Raw genomic sequence first — 18,619 nt, 5'->3', positions numbered from 1 at the left:
CCTTTACCAGACTATTATCCTGAAATTCTCACATCTGTACCTTGCTTCTACTGGCTCCAGATGTAACTTTCTCCAGCAAAGCCATCTATAAATCCTCTGTGTTAGGGACAGATAGGGCAACCCATAGTCCCTTTTCTTTCAAGCCTTCCTTACTTATCAGTAAGCTGAAGGTAGAGAGTGTTGCCACAATATACGCATATCAAGGAGTGAAATGAAAAAAGTTGAGTTAATTTTGTGAAGCATTTCCACTGTTCTGGTAAGAATGAAATGCGTATGTACGTGTGAACTACAAACTATGAATTGTGCAATTTCGGTAATTCTGCAATACTAAGGCAATGCTCTTACATTTGCATGTAGGACTAGCCATACACAAAACAAAAATGAACAGTAAAATTGATGCTAATGATTTCAAGTTTTAATTTTTCTTTACCTAGAATAACATCAATTAGAAAATAAAAAACACTGTAAGTCGAGAAAGAGGCCCTAGAAGAAAAGAAAAAGTCTTACATTTAGTACATTTTACTGCACTTTTTCCTGCTTTTGGAACAAGGGATCCTGCAATTTCATTTTGTATGGGCCCCCACAAATTATGTGACCTTGGTTATAATGATGCATCAAACAAGATCTTTGAGACTGAAAAAGTTCACTATCTTTCAGAATGCCTAACATATAGAAAGATTGGATAGAAAGATATATTGTTTGTTCATTATGTTAAAGCAGCCACTGTGCAAGTATTTGGGAAGCATAAATACTTGGTCCATCACTTCCTTAGAATCTGCTTACCAATATTCACTGGCTTTATGTCGTTTATCGTTGTAGGAATAGGAAGTTTTTTGTTTTGTTTTTTCCAGTACCGCAGCTGTGCTGGGCTTTCTCAGAGGCTCCAGGAGCATTTCTTCACAGGTATGTAGGGTGCTCAGTGACCTTTAAGGGAAGATCAGGTGGTTCCTCTGTTCTTCACACTGGGGAAGGAAAGACCTGCTTGTAAAATGTAACAAATGTTTCCTGGGTTGAAGCCAATTTATTTTTGATCTTCATTTGATCTTTATTTTGACTAATCCTTTTCTCTTTGTGTGATTTCCTTTTGTTGATATGCCAAAATTCTGCCAGCCTGTTTCCTTTCTGAAAAAAACCCTCATTTCTGTTAAGTTTAATTTAGTATTCAGGCTTGTTTGCCAAAACTAAATTAGATTCCCTCCGCCCTAGCACCAACCCCGATTCAGGTCAGAAGAATATCTTATAAAATATCTTGGAAATTGGGTCATCTATGTGCTTATTGTGCCTTTATCTTTTAACGACAGTCATATGTTGGTCTTTATGGATGTATTGAACGGAGGTGGGGTGAGGGGAGGAAACTCAGGATTTTCTTTCCAGTTACTCATTTTCACAAATAAGATAATATTTTCATGTCACTATGGTCAACGATCCAGCTAATACATTCAGATTTCATTTGAATTAAACAACATGGCTTTAATGTAAATTCGAGGATGCAATATAGGAACTTGGTTAATCCATTCCATAGGCTACTTAGAGGACTCTGGCTGGCAATCTGGCATTATAGGAGTTTGTTGCAGGCAATCTATCGGTAAGCCCCAAGTCCTCTTGCAACGCTTTTCTAAACTCTACACATGCTACAAGAAAACTTCTTTTTCCAGATGAAACCGTCTTCAGAGGTTCGGGCAGAGCAAAGTGAAGTACCAATTTGTACTGTTAGCTCAGCATTTTCAGCATGCAAGTTCTGCTTCCAAAAACCTCCCTTTGCGCCTGAGTTTGCAAGAAGTTCAGATCTCCTGAGTTTCACTTTGAGTGTCAAGTTCAAGCAGAACCAAAAGGAAACTCAAAGCAAAACCCACTTTGGACCCTTTGAGTTTCACCTGGCCTTTACCTGAAAGAAATACCCAATGTTCCCTTGAAACTTGGCCCATGTTCGCATGCAGTTCAACTAAAATCCAATTCAGCATTACTGAAAGGTTTGCAAACTCCATGAAATGAGTTGTGAACTCATTGTGGCCTTTGGGTATCTAAGGAAGTTTACCAACATTTCCAACAAACTTAAACAGGACTTTTAGGACCTGGTGATGACTCTATGTGTTATATTTTAAAGTATAATTCACCCCCAGGAAATCTATGAATCACATATAGTTGACCCCTGGAGATAAGTTATCTATGCTTTGAAAAATTATTTTTCATCTCTGTATGCTCTTAAATTGGGACGATTCTGGTTAATTGAGCAGAAGTTAGGGAGTTTTCAATACATGCTGTTTTTACCTCACCACACCACTGCATATAATGAATTCCACAAGCTCGGGCATATTAGGGAGCATTTGCTATAAAGTGGCCCCAGGAATCTACACATTTCTAATGGTAAACAGTTGAGATAATCCAATATCTTTGCCCAACACAATGGGTTGGAACAACCTGTCACATAAGACAAACTTCCACTTCTAATGAAGATAAAACTGTACTTACTCTTTCATGCGTTCTTTAGGCAAAGTTCCTTCCCGTCTCATCTGTGCCTTGCCCTCCACCCCCTGCTCTCACCACAAAGCCCTCCTTGTGCCTTCTGATAATCCTCATCCACTCTCCCTTCTCTAACCACTTAACCTCTTCACCTTCAAGCCACTTTCTCCCTCCCTCGGTTCTATATTACCTGCCTCTCTTTCCCAGTCCCCCCTCCTCTTTCTTCATCTGCACCTATTCTAAAGCCCCCTAATGGCTTTCCAATCAGCTTCCACCTGCACTGCTCGGACAGTGTCATAAATGGGTCTCAGCTACCTCTCTTCCACTGTTCCTGCGCCTATCTGGGGCTGCTTAGTTCCAGTCTTGTGATCCTTGTTTTCTGAAGTGGCACTTTGGAAAGAACTCCTCAAGAGAGGAGGCTGTAAGGCTGTCCTCAGCCCCTGCCAGTGGAAACACCTGGCAGCAACTATGGACGATAGAGTGATTTTCTATCCTATCAACTCAAACACAAACAGGAGAAAGTAATGTAATACACAGTGAAACAAGCATGGGTTTGGGAGTCAACAGACATAGGTTTGAATAGTGTTGCTGCCTTCACAGCCTTGGACAACTGACCTAAACTCTTGGAGCTCTGATTCCCTCACCAGTGAAACAGGGACACCAGTGTCTACCCCAAAGTGTTAAAGGAAAAATAAAATAACATGCATCATAGGGGCTCAGTTCACATTAATTCTTTGCCCTTAAAAGTTCATTAAGAGAAGATGCTCCATGTTATATCTTAAGCTTTAATCAGAATGATTTAGTGGGAAATTTAAATACTGCTTATTTTTAGCCTGGAGAACAGAGTAGTGTAACATCTCTGTTCAATGTCCTAAGCTATGTGGTGTTTTTGCACAGAGGCACAAAAGACAACAGACTCAAGGAAATCTCATATTCTCATCTGGGATGCATTTTCCAAAGTGCTCATTTTGCTGGAGCCGGCGTGATTTCATGCTATCTGCTTGATTTTAGAGTACTTGTCTTGCAAAGGAGACTGTTACTACAAATAATATATCAATTACTCACATCTGTGCATTACTTTGCAAATAGAAACATTGCTTGTTAAAAATTATCTGAAGAGAAAACCAAGTTAAAACTTAAAGTGCTTATAATTATATATACACTTAATTTAATGACATTATCATTACTGTAAACATGCTAATATTAAAATGATAAGACTCGTTCAGTTGAGGGTTGAAGTCAGAAAGACAGAAGTTAGGAATGTTGAGCATTGTTTTTGACTGTGAGTTACATAAAAAGCTATAATTTTTTTGACTCAACAAGGATCTTAATCTCTTTTCCATTCACTTTAACACTTTAACATTCACTTTAACAACATTTGTTGTTGCTGTTGTTGTTTCCCTGTTTTTTTTTGTTTGTTTGTTTTTTTGAGACAGAGTCTTGCTCTTGTCTTCCAGGCTGGAGTGCAGTGGCACGATCTCGGCTCACTGCAACCTCCACCTCCCGGGTACAAACGATTCTCCTGTCTTAGCCTCCTGAGTAGCTGAGATTATAGGTTCCGTCACCACGCCCAGCTAATTTTTGTACTTAGTAGAGACAGGGTTTCACCATGTTGGCCAGGCTGGTCTTGAACTCCTGACCTCAGGTGATCTGCCTGCCTTGGCCTCCCGAAGTGCTGCAATTACAGGCGTGAGCCACCGTGCCCGGCCCCCTTTTTTTTTTTTTTTTAAACTTTAAGTTCCAGGATACATGTGCAGAATGTGCAGGTTTGTTACATAGATATATATGCGCCATAGTGGTTTGCTGCATCTCTCAACCCAACATCTAGGTTTTAAGTCCTGCATGCATTAAGTATTTGTCCCAACTTCAACATATATTGCTTTTTGAAACTTTATTTTTCTGTGAATGTGTGTGTTTTAAGGTAAGTCAGATTCCTCATGGACTTTCAATATGTTTTGTGTAGTTGGTTTTTTTTATTTTACCATTTTGGTAAACACATACAACCACCAAATAATACCTGGGTGAAATGTACTTATTATTACTAAATTCTTATTGTGACTGTATAAAGCTTCAGACCTAAAGAGGGTCAAAATGTCTGAATCAAAAATGGAGAACTCTGTTAATCATTCAGTTTTGTTCTGTTTAATTTTACAAGGATATCGTACTTACAGTCAGTGAAACAAAGTGAGTCAGAGTTTGGTGCCATGTAAATTATACTTCAATTAAAAATGCCTGCTAGGTTTAATTTTGCATAAAAATTAATTATCCAGTATTATTTGAAGGGTGTTAAATGAAATGCATAACAATATTTGCTTTCCTAGATTCAGTAGCATTTAAGAAACTCAAGGAAAAAAAAAAAGCAATATGTGAAAAAAGAAAAGGTCTGCTACCTTTATCTTTACTATCGTGTATAGAGCTTGATACATTTTGGTTGAATTAAAAAGTATTATAATAAATTAATACTTGAACCATTCAGCCCAGGAGATGACACTGACCTAGCAAATGTCAGGGAAGGAGTGAGCTGGAGAGATGGCCATGCCCTCCTTGAAGCAGGTTGGGCAGGCCCATTGTAGGGCTCACTAGAGGACAATTAGATAGAAGCAGGACACAGAAGGTGTCACGAAGGTGACAAGGAGCAGACGCAGCACTGCAAACCCACACCAGAGCCTGGTAGAGTGAGCTAAAGGTAAGAAAGAGAGAGAGTACATACAGATGCGAAGTATAAAGAGGTAGGCCTAGGAACAAGACTGTAAATGTGACAGGGAACCAAGAGCCAAGAACTATGGTGGAAATGAATCCTTAGGGAAACAGGGCAAGTATGCAAGGACAGGAAGATAACCTGATTACATGTTTTAGCTTTAGTCTCTTGGTCTTCTGTAATGGTTCGTATTTTGGATTTACAAGATGCCATAGAATTTCCTAGATGGAAATAAATAATAGAGAGAAGAAATCAGGGTGAAAGGGTCAAGGTAAAGGAATGGAGGGAAGATAGGAGAAAAGAAGTGAAAATAGAAGAAGACAATATGAAGTGAAAAGGAAACAGACAGAGGAAGGTAAAACCAGAGAAATGGGACAAGGGCAGGAAGGTGGGAAGGAAAGAAATTTTCCAAGAACTAGGAGGAATCTTGACTATTTTCCCACTGGTCATAAGAACACAACAGTACATTAGCTCATTTATTCACACAAATTTCCCAGTGTGTCCAGCCAGGCGTCTTTGAGAGTTGTAGCTTTGGCACAGAAATGACTCTAGTCTCAGAAGATAGCTCTGAAATAAAATGAGGGATGTTTCATTATAACCACAAATCCGTAAGAGTGAAATTCAAAGAAAAAGGAAAACGAAAATATTATGTTTTGTTTTAATAAGTCTGTCCTGAGGTCATTACCTAACAATGATTCATTTTACCCAGCAAGGAAAGTTAGGGGTACCCCTTTCATGAGTCAAAATCTTTGTCTTGTGAATTTTCTTTGTTTTGAATAGTTTATTTCTTGATCTGTTTAAAAAAAAATAGTGTCAGGTGACATAATGAAAAAGTAGTTGTGGCCATCACCACAAAGTACGGTTAAACACAGGGGCATCAATCTTGTAGGGCACACTTGATAAAGATCACTAAAACTTTTATCTTCTTGATCAATAAGTTGTTAGCTGGTAGACAATAGCAATAAAATGCTTTTCACACCACTACTAGATCTTTATTTAACTCCAGACTTCAACTTTCCACTAAGTTTTCGATATGTCACCTAGAAGATAACACTGGAGGAAAAAACTACTACTTTTGTCTAACAAAGAGAAAGATAAGGCCCTAACAGTGGCCTAGGATAATATAATGGCTTGGTAAGGACTTAAGAGAAAATAACAGGTGAAAGATCCCAAAAGAGCTCTCAGGAATAGTTGGGGACACAGGTCTTACATAAAACAGCTCTTGGTGCCACTGTTTAAAATACTGGAATACCATCTTGAAAAGATCATTATTATGGACCATTAGTACTTATGTTAATAATAATGTTAATAAAAATAATAGTTTATATTTACTGAATATTTGCTAGGGATGGGGAGCTGTTTGAAGCGTTTTGCAAATTAATGCATATAGCCAATCCTGAGAACAACTCTAAATGGCATATTCTTGTTATTATTCCCCTCCCATTTTGGTGAATTGATGAGCTAAGATTCATTTTCAGTGAATTAATCAAATGCAAGTTACCAAATCACAACCATTGATAGCAATAACTATTATTGGTAATTCAGCAAGATGGTAAAAACTATGATTACAAAGTTATGAAACTTTCCATTGACTGTTTTTTTTTAAAAAAAAAAAAAAGCTCCTAAGAATTAGGATATAAACAGTAAATTGTTTCAAAATTTTAGAAGACTATAGAGGAATGTTTTGAATAAAACATTTTAGCAAGTATTCTTACAAAATCTCAGTGGTTTACACATGCACATCTGACCTAGGAGATCTCAATTCTAAGTTCAATATGTCCTACATGTGTGGTAAGACAACACTGGATCCTAGAGCTTGTTTCCTGAAAGATGTGCCCTTGTTGAAAGAGTTCAGGTCCGACACCCAATCTCTAATGCTGTGGAAACACTGGACCTAGAAACAGGAGCCCTGAGCAAAACTCCACTCTTCCAGCTCTGCCGTGTCATCTTCTTCTTAAAAATGGGGCATAACAGGCCAGGCGCAGTGGCTCACACCTGTAATCCCAGCACTTTGGGAGGCCAAGGCAGGCGGATCATGGGGTCAGGAGTTCAAGACCAGCCTGGCCAAAATGGTGAAACCCCGTCTCTACTAAAAATACAAAAAATAGCCGGGCATGGTTGTGCATGCCTGTAATCTACTACTCAGGTGGATTTGAGAGTTCAAAGGCAGCAAGAAGACTAGGAAGCAACTGCAGCAAGCCAGATGACAGACAACGTGTGCAGTGGTCATGAAGGTAGTGAGGAGATGGAAGCCACGCTCCTGTTTTACAGGAGAGAGGGCAGTTCATTCAGAGTAGAAATGCCCTGCAAAGATCTTTAGGCTCTTGCACTCACAGGATTTGGAGACTGACTGAACTCCCAGGTTTCTGGGTGGGTGGAGGAGGCTGGGGCAGGAGAATTGCTTGAACCCAGGAGGTGGAGGTTGCAGTGAGCCGAGATCATGCCATTGCACTCCAGCCTGGGTGACAGAGTGAGAATCCATCTCAAAAAACAAAAAAACAAACAAAAATGAGGCATAACAAATTTGTCCACAACTGCACAACTTTTTGTGAGAATCAAATGAGTTATAGATGCAAAAGAACTTCTTAAACCTTTACCATTTTTAATAATTCTAAGCATGAGCATAACATGATGGAGAATTAGGAAGTATATTTGCTCGAAGGTGATATAGATTTTGATTACTGTTTTTTTTTTTTAGCATTTAGTTGTGTGTTCATCTTTGATAAATGAGATAACTACCTATCTTGTAGCTATGATAATCAATGGGTCCTGAGTTAGCTACAAGATGCTGTATATGATGTGATAGTTAAGTGAACATTTAAGCCAGACTTGCCTATGTCCAAATCCAAACTCTCTACACTTACTACCTGTGCAACTTTAACCAATGTTCTTAACTTCCCAGTGTCCTCATCTATAAAATGAGAATAATAATAATATCTATTCTTATAGGGTTGTAAGAATTAAATAAATTAATCAATGTAAAGCATTTAGAATTAATACGTAGCATATAAGATTCACTATATAAATGATTGCTGTTATGAATTGTAACATAAATTCAGGTAAAGGCAAGTTACATTATTATTTTCCTAAATTACCCCGCACTCATAATCATGACTTTCAAAGGCATCATTATATAATTGTTTTCAAGCCCTTTAAACAAACAGTATTACACACATACTACTCACCAAGTGCTATGTTTAGGTACTACAATAACAACAATAACAACAACAACAACAAAAAACTATGCAATATGCTCCCAGCCCTTAAAGGGTTTATAATCCAGTTGGGATCAGGGCAGGAGAAGGTACCGAATAATTGAATGCCAAAATAAATTCTTTGGACACCAAAATAAAAAATCAGTATTTGTTTTGTGGTGCAGAAAAGGGTCACTATGGATTCTCGATCTTGAGAGTTCCATAATGAAAATGGTGTTTGAGGAAGATTAATCTGGTAGTGAGGTGCTCAAAGACCTAAAGATTTCTCTCCTGTATTCCCAGACTTAGTTGGTGGCAACATCAAGCACCCTGTCACCCACCCAGCAACCTGGGAGTCCAGTCAGTCTCCAAATCCTGTGAGTGCAAGAGCCTAAAGATCTTTGCAGGGCATTTCTACTCTGAATGAACTGCCCTCTCTCCTGTAAAACAGGAGCGTGGCTTCCATCTCCTCACTACCTTCATGACCACTGCACACGTTGTCTGTCATCTGGCTTGCTGCAGTTGCTTCCTAGTCTTCTTGCTGCCTTTGAACTTCTCAAATCAAACTAATTATTACACATCATATACCTAAAATTTATATCTGACCATTCATTCACTCATTTACTCATTCATTTATTCATTCACAGATATTTGTTTAGTGCTTACTGTCTACAAGACAGAGTACAAACAATTGTTGAACAAATGCAGATATGGTCTATAAACATTATGAAGACCTCACAGTGACAGACAATAATCAAATTATCCTCACAAACTAATGTTCAGTTTAAGGCAACGTTGAATATAATTTTCTAAGCTTCTGGTTTCCCATATTTGAACAGGAGTAACACAGCCTGCCTCAAGAGATTATTATGAGGATAAATACGATTACTGATGTGAAGGACCACAGAGTGGATGCTTGATCAACATTTACTTTGCTCTCAAAATCAAATAGCAGCCACTGGCCCAGAGGATAGAGTTACAGAGAAAGATCAAGAAGTCAGGGGTAGAGGATAAGTGGAGAAAGAGCCATAAGAGTGAATGAACTCTCTGAAAGAGAAAAAATTAGGCAGAGAAAACTAAGATTCAAACCCTAACTCTAGTGAGGTGGAAGGAAGAAGAGGTGTCATCAGGAGGAGACAAATAATTTGTAGAAAGATGGGGCAGAAAAACCAGGGTCTACTGTTATTTTGGAGCTACAAATGAAGGACATAGTTCTCCATTCCACAGTGGTTTGCTTCCACAGTAGTCCTGCGCTCAATATTCATGACTTGTTAGGAAAGATCCACTAATTGTCTTGCATTTGTTTGATTTTTAGACGTACCTGTTCACAAAGACAATAATAACCAATGAGTTACCATATGAAGAAAAAGATGTAAATATCATAAATTATGTCAAGACCCTTAGCTGGTCTACCAAATGTTGCATGCAGTTAACTTTGAGTCAACAGATAGGCAGGGAAGGAGGCCAGTCTAAACTACTGAAAGCTATGTGATATTCTTTAAAAAAATAAAATGTTATTGTCTTATCATCTGATGATGTCCTCTTAGGCCAAAAAGAGTGCCAGCAAGTAGATACTCTCACAGACTTGCTTTCATAAATAACAAGAATTACTTTATTCATATATAAAATGAGAATACATAAAGAGAATACAGATGATACCATATTGTAAACTTTAAAAATGTGTTCTCTGAAATAGGTTAAGTATATCCTAACAATTTTTTACACCATTTTTTTGCTTACTAAATCCACTTGACACAGATAAGCCAAAGACAATCTTTATCTTAACCCCATTCCAACTACCAAAAGTTCTAAATCAGCAATCCAGAGTAATGAGTGAGGTTTTACCATACACAGTACTCAGTCTAACCCATCAGTATTCTCTTTTGCGGTTCCATAGTTATATGTAAACTGTTTCTCTCTAGACCAAATTTTCTACAGCTAAGTGAAGATCTTGAACTAAAGAAATTTATTTAATTTCATCATTGGTTTCTCTCATAAGAAATACAGTATCTGTTCTAAGAAGGAAGGCTGGTCCTTTCATTCTTCACCCTCCCCCAGCCTCTTTCAGGACACAGTTGGAGCACTATGTTTAGTTCTGAGTATGAAATTTTAGGACAAATGCTAATAATAAAACATAGTTTGAAGAGAACAAGACTTGGAGCTATTTCATATGAGGGACAGTTGAAAAAATTGGGGAAACTTGGTTTGGAGAACAGATGACATGGAGAAACAAAGAGATAATAATAACCTGTCTCCACCTAACTGAAGGACTAGGATGCATAAGAAGCATTGGCCTCATTATTCTCTTTGGCTTTAGAGCACAGATCTTCAAACTTAAGCTTATGAAAGCAGGGATCTAGGCTCCACAACCACCAACTGTAATGCAAAGGGCCTCATGTGGAGGGTGGAAAGACTTTATTTCCAGGAGAACCACGGGGGGTACTTTCAGAAGCACTGTTTCATAAAGTGAACCAATACAGTGGGCCAGTATCACAGGATGTAGATTTCAGCTCAATATTCAAAGACCTTTCTCACTGTTGGAGCTGCTCTGAAGTGAGGAGACTTTTCTCACATGGTCATGCATTCCCTTCAATGGCCAGGTCCAACCAGACTCTGGTTGGCCACAGTCAAGACATCGTAAAAGTGAGTGTTCAGGGCTTGCTGCTGTAAATGCCACGAGACAGCTGAGAAACTCTGAAGACAAAAGACATAAGCTCTTGGGAGCTCTATGGCCCTGCCCATCACCTGAGGCACACAAGGACCCATCCTGGCCAATGTAGGGTAAGATTATATCCCCCTGTTACTACTGCAGCTGGTGCTGTATGGAAAGTGCCACTTCCTGGCTGGAGGCCAACCAACCCAAGCCATTATGGCAACTCAGAACAGAACAACCCTGCCCCAAAGAAGGAGAAAACAACAGCTAATTCCACTGCCTGTAACACTCTGGCTAACCAGAGGTCCTGAGTCCATCCATGTAACAACTTCACTGCTAGCATAACTAGCATTCGAGAAAACCAGCACACTAAACAAAACTATACCAAGGACTCCCAGAGTCCACTTCACTCCCCTGCGACCTCCACTAGAGTAGGTGCTGGTATCTGCAGCTGGGAGAATGAAGATGGATCACATCATAGGACTCTTTGCAGACACTCCCCAGCACCAGCCTGAAGGCCAGTAGCCCTGCTGGATGGCTAGGCCCAGAAAGGCAATAACAATCACTGTGGTCTGGCTTTCAGGAAGCCCCATCCCTAGGAGAAGGGGGAGGGGACCACATTAAGGGATCACCGTGTGGGACAAAAGAATCTGAGCAGCAGCCCTTGAGGTCCAGATCTTTCCACTGAAACAGTCCACCTAAATGAGAAGGAACCAGAAAAGTAATTCTGGTAATATGATGAAACAAGGTTCTATAATACCCCCAAAAGATCACACTAGCTCTCCAACAATAGATCCAAAGCAAGAAGAAATCTCTGAACTGCCAGATAAAGAATTCAGAAGGTCGATTATAAGCTACTCGATGCACCAGAGAAAGGTGAAAACCAACTTAAAGAAATTTAGGCCAGGCGCAGTGGCTCACACCTGTAATCCCAGCACTTTGGGAGGCTGAGGTGGGCAAATCACCTGAGGTCAGGAGTTTGAGACCAGCCTGACCAACATGGAGAAACCCTGTCTCTGCTACAAATACAAAGTTATCCGGGCATGGTGGTGCATGCTTGTAATTCCAGCTACTTGGGAGGCTGAGGCAGGAGAATCACTTGAACCCAGGAGGCAGAGCTTGTGGTGAGCTGAGATGATGCCATTGCACGCCAGCCTGGGCAACAAGAGCAAAACTCCTTCTCAGATAATAATAATAATAATAATAATAATAATAATAATAATAATGGTATTTGCAGCAACCTGGTTGAAGTTGGACACCATTATTCTAAGTGAAGTAACTCAAGAATGGCAAACCAAACATCATATGTTCTCACTCATATGTGGGAGCTAAGCTATGAGGACTTAAGGCATAAGAATGATAGAATGGATACTAGGGACTTGAGGGGAAGGATGGGAGAGGGGTAGGGGATAAAAGACTACACACTGGGTACAGTGTACACTGCTCAGGTGATGGGTGCACCAAAATCTCAGAAATCACCACTATAGAACTTATCCATGTAACCAAACACCACCTGTTCCCCCAAAATTATGGAAATAATAAAAAAGTTAAAAATTTTTTAAAAAAGAACTGAGTGCTCAACAAACAGATGATTGTGCTGTGTGGAAGCCAAGGAATTCAATCCATTATGAGAGTGTTTGTTTCTGGATTTATTAAGTTAAGGTGTCAATTCTGACCATTATCCTTTATACAAAAGTTGCTTAGATGTGGGTCAAATAAGAAAGCAGAGAAAAAGAAAAGAAAATTCCTGAAAGAACCCTAAAATTAAATGAGAGGGTGATTATAACGGAAATATTAGATCTTTTATTTTGTAATGACACATTATCTTTACCACAAAATATGAATTCTCAAGCCTTGTGAGTAACTTAGCATGTGTTGACCAAAGAGGGTTAGAAACCATTCCAGGCACAAGTACCTGGATTAAAGAACTGAGCTTGTAGTAGCCTAAGGTGGCAGGGCGGGGGTCACTATACACATGTTCTGTGAGGAGGGAGGCACAGAGAGATGAAGGGGAAAGAAATAAAGTAAAAAGCAACTTTTATATTTGTGTGTGGCTGATTTTTTTTTCCAAATTTCACTTGCCAGCGTTAAATTTACTATAAGCCAAGACTTCAAAGTCAACATTAATTGTTTTAAAGAGAATGAAAAAGAAACAGGAAGAGAAATGACATCTTTTCACATCCTGAACAAGCCAGCTTTGACATTGATAGGGAAAGGGGGTTGATTCATAATAGGTCAGATGTGATGGGAAGCCAATAATGAGACATTAGTTCCATTTGTGGTTTGGCTGTGAACTGCCAGGCTGCAGAGTGTGAGAGTGAGCCACAGGCCCTGATTCTCGCCTTTTCCTCTTGTAACATAAAATGTCCTCGTCTGTGGGACGAAAGTAGATGCATTTTAAAAACACGGTTAGGAGTTTAAGAGAAGAAGGATATACATGCATCTCTTTATGTCTGAGAACAAGGAAAGTTGCACCCATCACTGGAAGGCCTTTCTGAGAAAGCGACATTTGAGTTGAGCTCCAAATGACCAAAAAAAAAAAAAAAAAAAGATATTTGAAGACCTCAAGGACAGTGTAGGAGACAGAGAGACCAGGCACAGCCAAAAACAAATATGTCCCTCAAACACACAAAAGAATACTTTGCTGAAGGAGCAGCTAGTTTCTAGGTTTGATATCGAGAAGAATCCAGGCTCCAACAATACAGCCCAGATTGTTCTGTGGCTGTAAAGCCACAGCTGCCATATCCACTGTAGCTAAAGGGGAAGGAGCCACCAGGTAGGACTCTGACTGACAGAGACCACTGGACGTGCACACTGGTTTGACTGGCCCTGTGGAGATTCTGGCTTTCCTCGCAGCTGCCCAGAGGGCCAGCCAATGTGATTCTTACAGGTGGTGGAGTTCCAACTCCATAGGTCTGCTTTGACCTATGAAAGAAAGGAGACAGGAAGGAGCCGACAAATGAATAGTTTGCTCTTCCTCCTTTCTGAGGGCCTGTTTCTAGATGTTTTCATACAGACTTGGAGCAGTTCTGTGAGACCAAGTGATCAGGAAGACAGGTCAGCAGCGCAATGCATCCTCTGTATTTGCTCTCCCTCCTTTCCTGTCTTACATTCCTTTTCCCTTGTCTTGCCTCCTGGGATTGCACTCCCTAATAAAAAATTAACACAGAAGCTTTTGCCTTAGGCAGTTTTCCAAGGAACCTATTCAAAGATACATGCATTAATTCATTTCATCCTCACAGAAAGCTCATGAGGCAGGTACTCCTTTTTTTTTTTTTTTTGGAGATGGAGCCTCAAGCCCGCACTGTCGCCCAGGGTGGAGTGCAATGGCGTAATCTCAGTTCACTGCAACCTCCACCTCCAGGTTCACGCGATTCTCCTGCCTCAGCCTCTCAAGTAGCTGGGATTACAGGTGAACACCACCACACCCAGCTAATTTTTTGTATTTTTATTAGAGACAGGGTTTCATTATGTTGGCCTGATTGGTCTCGAACTCCTGACCTTGTGATCCGCCTGCCTCAGCCTCCCAAAGTGCTGGGATTACAGGCATGTAATCCGAGGCAGGTATTTTTACTACCCCATGATATAGGGAAAGAAACTTAGCACAGCAGTTGTGCAACTTACCCAGAGTCCTGCAGGTGCTAAGTGGGCCATCTGAGCTGCAAACCCAGGTGATCTAGCTCCATAGCCTCTGTATTGTACGTCGTGTAGACTCAGGCCACTCTCATAGTACAGGGGCTGCATTCAAGATGGCCCTGCAGATGGTTTGACGTTGTGAATGAGCCTAGTATTCTCAGGGAGTACTGCCTGCCTCTCCCTACATTTTGGGAGAGGTCATGAAGCAAATTGTTATGACTCCTTGGCCCACATCGCTGGACCTGTTGCACTGGAAGGGACCCAGCCTGTGCAAGTATCGAATCTCAATCAGTGGTATCATTAACCTCTTAACAAACATCTATTCTTTGCAGAGTACTGTTTCAGGCTCTAAGCATTCCAACTAATCAGAGACGGCCGTGATACTCACTCTTGAGAGTTGGGGAAACAGCAAATACAGAAAAACAGGCTAGGGTTAGGCACAAAATTGCCTTGTGCACCAAATTTAAGGTTGGGGGGTGTGTCATAAAAAACAAAGTCATCCGGGGAAATAATATTCTAATGAATAATTTTAGAAAGCTGAATGAACACACAAAAAAATCATGATGAACAAAATATTAAAATTTTAAAGGCGGATAAGATCAGTATCAGTGCCTTCCCAAACCATATTGGAGCCTGAGGCAAAAAGAATAATCAGAGGTACCCACTCCTCTCCCTAGTCCCACCCTGTAGGAAAGAATCAATAATTCAAGATGCATATGTCCATTTCTTTGGCTCTCAGGGCCACACTCAATCCCAGAATAGAATCAAGACTCTCTTTTAATAACTTCAGTATTAAACTTCATTTGGATGCTTTATACAACACTAAAATGGACAATTACCATTCATTCCCAGCATGATACTCTCCCACAGTCATCCTGTGGGCATAAAATAATATTCAGAATTGAAATAATCTAATTAACCTTATCTTTAAAAATGGGAAAAACCACTGTTTTCTTATCGATTTTTAAAAATCTTTGAGTTAAATAAGAAGTAGGATTACAGGTGGCTGAAAATGTCAAGATTCAGTAATATTCAGTAAATGAGGAAACTGAAAATAGAATATGAGCACTAGCTTATATCTTTATTTTTATTTCATTGTGATAAGTGATGACAATATAACTATATGCAATAATTTAAATTTTGAAATTCCCAAACTAAATGTAAAACAAAAAAAAAACTATGAATTTCTAATGAAAAATGACAAAGCTAAGCCATGTATGGTGGCACATGTCTATAGTCCCAACTACTCTGGAGGCCAAGGTGGCAGGATCACTTGAGCCCAGGAGGTTGCAGTGAGCTATGATGGTGCCACTACACTCCACCTTGCGTGACAGGGTAAGACTTTGACTCTTAAAAAATTTTTGGCCGGGTGCGGTGGCTCACGCCTGTAATCCCAGCACTTTGGGAGGCCGAGGTGGGCAGATCACCTGAGGTCAGGAGTTTGAGACCAGCCTGGCCAACATGGTGAAACCCCATCTCTACTAAAAATACAAAATATTAGCCAGGCATGGTGGCTGGCATCTGTAATCCTGGTTACTTGGGAACTGAGGCAGGAGAATTGCTTGAACCCAGGAGGCAGAGGCTGCAGTGAGCCAAGATCTCGCCACTGCACTCCAGCCTGGGCGACAGAGTGAGACTCTATCTCAGAAAAAAAAAAAAAAAAAAAAGTTAAATAGAGACAGGATCTTGCCATGTTGTCTAGGCTGGTCTTGAATGCCTAAGCTCAGGCAGTCCTCCTATCTCAGCTTCCCAAAGTGCTGGGATTACAGGCGTGAGCCACTGCAACTGGACAAAAAAAAATTCTTTTTTTAATAAAAGAGATAGCAAAATACTATGAACTAGGGGAAAATATAAAATAAAGAAAATTAAAATTACAAAACTATATGTCTTTATGTATGCATATTTTGAGATAATCAGATGAGAAAATGTTCTTCTGTTCCTGTTAAATCATCTGGGTTGAGAAAAAAAAAAAAAGATTCTTTGGATGTGAATTTCTGCCTGAATTGTTGTATATATTCAGATACATCAAAAACTTAGCTCAGGCCTGGATTCAGTCAAAGGTGGGCAGCCTAAGAAAAGGCTTGTATGCAAGTTGTTCCACTACTGAGCTGGAAGCAGCAGGGGAAGCAAGGAGAAGGGTAGGGAAATTCCCACCTCTGGAGGAGAGCAAGAGGGAATATCCAGAGGGAGAATCAGAGATAACTTGGCATAAATCTAACTTCCTCTTCCTAAACATGCTGAAACACTTCTTAAAATCAAAATAAAATAGAGCAACAACAACAAAAAACCCTTCTCTTCTTTCTTTTACAGCTGAACAACAGTGATAATTGTGAGACTGCTAAACCGTACTTTCCCAGCAGGTCAGGCTGTAACTTGATTTAACCGCTTTTGCACAGGGACAAACTGAGGGGAGGCAAGTACCCTTCCCCATCCAGGCTCTTCTGTGATTTGCCAGTTTTTATAAATATGCCACATTGTTGGTGCTTTCTTCTTACACCTGTAGCCTACGGTCATTCTGGAAGTTCTTTGGTTTTTCCTAACCCCTTTATTTATATGCCACGGAGTTGATAGCAGTCTTGAGTGTACCAAAAAGATAAGCTCTCTTCTCATGTTAACTAACGGTTTGGGGGGACAAGTACTTCTTAATGAACATTCAAAATGAGTTGAGCTGTCAGATTTCTATTATTAGGCTCTTGTGTGCATATTAGAAAGGTTTGCTAGTCAAAACTCTAGAGCACAAAAATTAAAATAAATGAGCTTTGAGGTCTTTAGCTATTATGCCTTTGATTAGACGTTTAGTCAGTGTAACTATTTCCTTAGTAGCCAGTGCACACACATGTGCACATATACAAACTTGCACATTTTTCAGAGATCAAGAAAACCTCCAAACTTCTATTCAGAGCAACAGTCTTAGTCCAGAAGAACAGTTTGAAAATTTTACAAACATTACTTACGAGCTTACAGATTTTTCTCCTGATCTAGTCATACACATATGGTCCTAGAAAAAAACTAAGAGTCAAAATTTTAGCACTTCTCTTTCAGCACTTTTAGTGTCCTGAAACAGAATATTGAAAAAAAAAAACACCATAATAAATCTTCATATTCTAATGAGTATATGTTTAAAAGCCTAGTGCAGATAGTAAAGCCTCTAGTTCTTCATGCCTCTAGTTCAGACACAGAAATTCTTTTGGAATTCATATTTGAGCCAAACTTACATTTACAGGGTGAGGGCAGGAATGTATGTTCAATTCATGTGTTTAAAGTTTCATAAAAGTTCTGCTCCATGAAAAGTCTCAAATATAATTTAACAAACCCAGGCTGGGTACAATGGCTCATGTCTATAATCCTAGCACTTTGGGAGGCCAAGGCGGGCATATTGCCTGAAGTCAGGAGTTCGAGACAAGCCTGGCCAACATGGCAAAACCCTGTCTCTACTTAAACTACAAAAATTAGCCATGCAAGTAATCCCAGCTACTTGGGAGACTGAGGCAGGATAATTGCTTGAACCCAGGAGGCAGAGGTTGCAGTGAGCTGAGATCACACCCCTGCACTCCAGCCTAGGCAACAGATCGAGACTCTGTCTCAGAAATAAATAAATAAATAATAATTTAACTAACTCAAAAATCCATAATACCTATATAGTGAGTACTCTTCTAGATATTTAGAGCCAAAAAAAGAGAGTCCACACAAAACTCTGCACACTGATGTTTATAGCAGCTTTATTCTTAATTGCCAAAACTTGGAAGCAACCAAGATGCCCTTCATTGGGTGAATGGATAAACTCTGGTACATCCAGACAATGCAATATTACTCAGTGCTAGAAACAAATGAGCTAGCATGCCCTGAAAAGACGTGGAGGAAACTTACTGCATATTACTCAGTGAAAGAAGTCAACCTGAAAAGGCTGTATATTGTATAATTCCAACTACATGGCATTCTGGAAAAGGCAAAACTGTGGAAACAGTAAAAATATGAGGA

The sequence above is a fragment of the Rhinopithecus roxellana genome, chromosome 4 (assembly GCF_007565055.1).
Source record: "Rhinopithecus roxellana isolate Shanxi Qingling chromosome 4, ASM756505v1, whole genome shotgun sequence".
In the NCBI taxonomy this organism is placed as follows: Eukaryota; Metazoa; Chordata; class Mammalia; order Primates; family Cercopithecidae; genus Rhinopithecus; species Rhinopithecus roxellana.
This window is presented reverse-complemented; position numbering follows the sequence as displayed.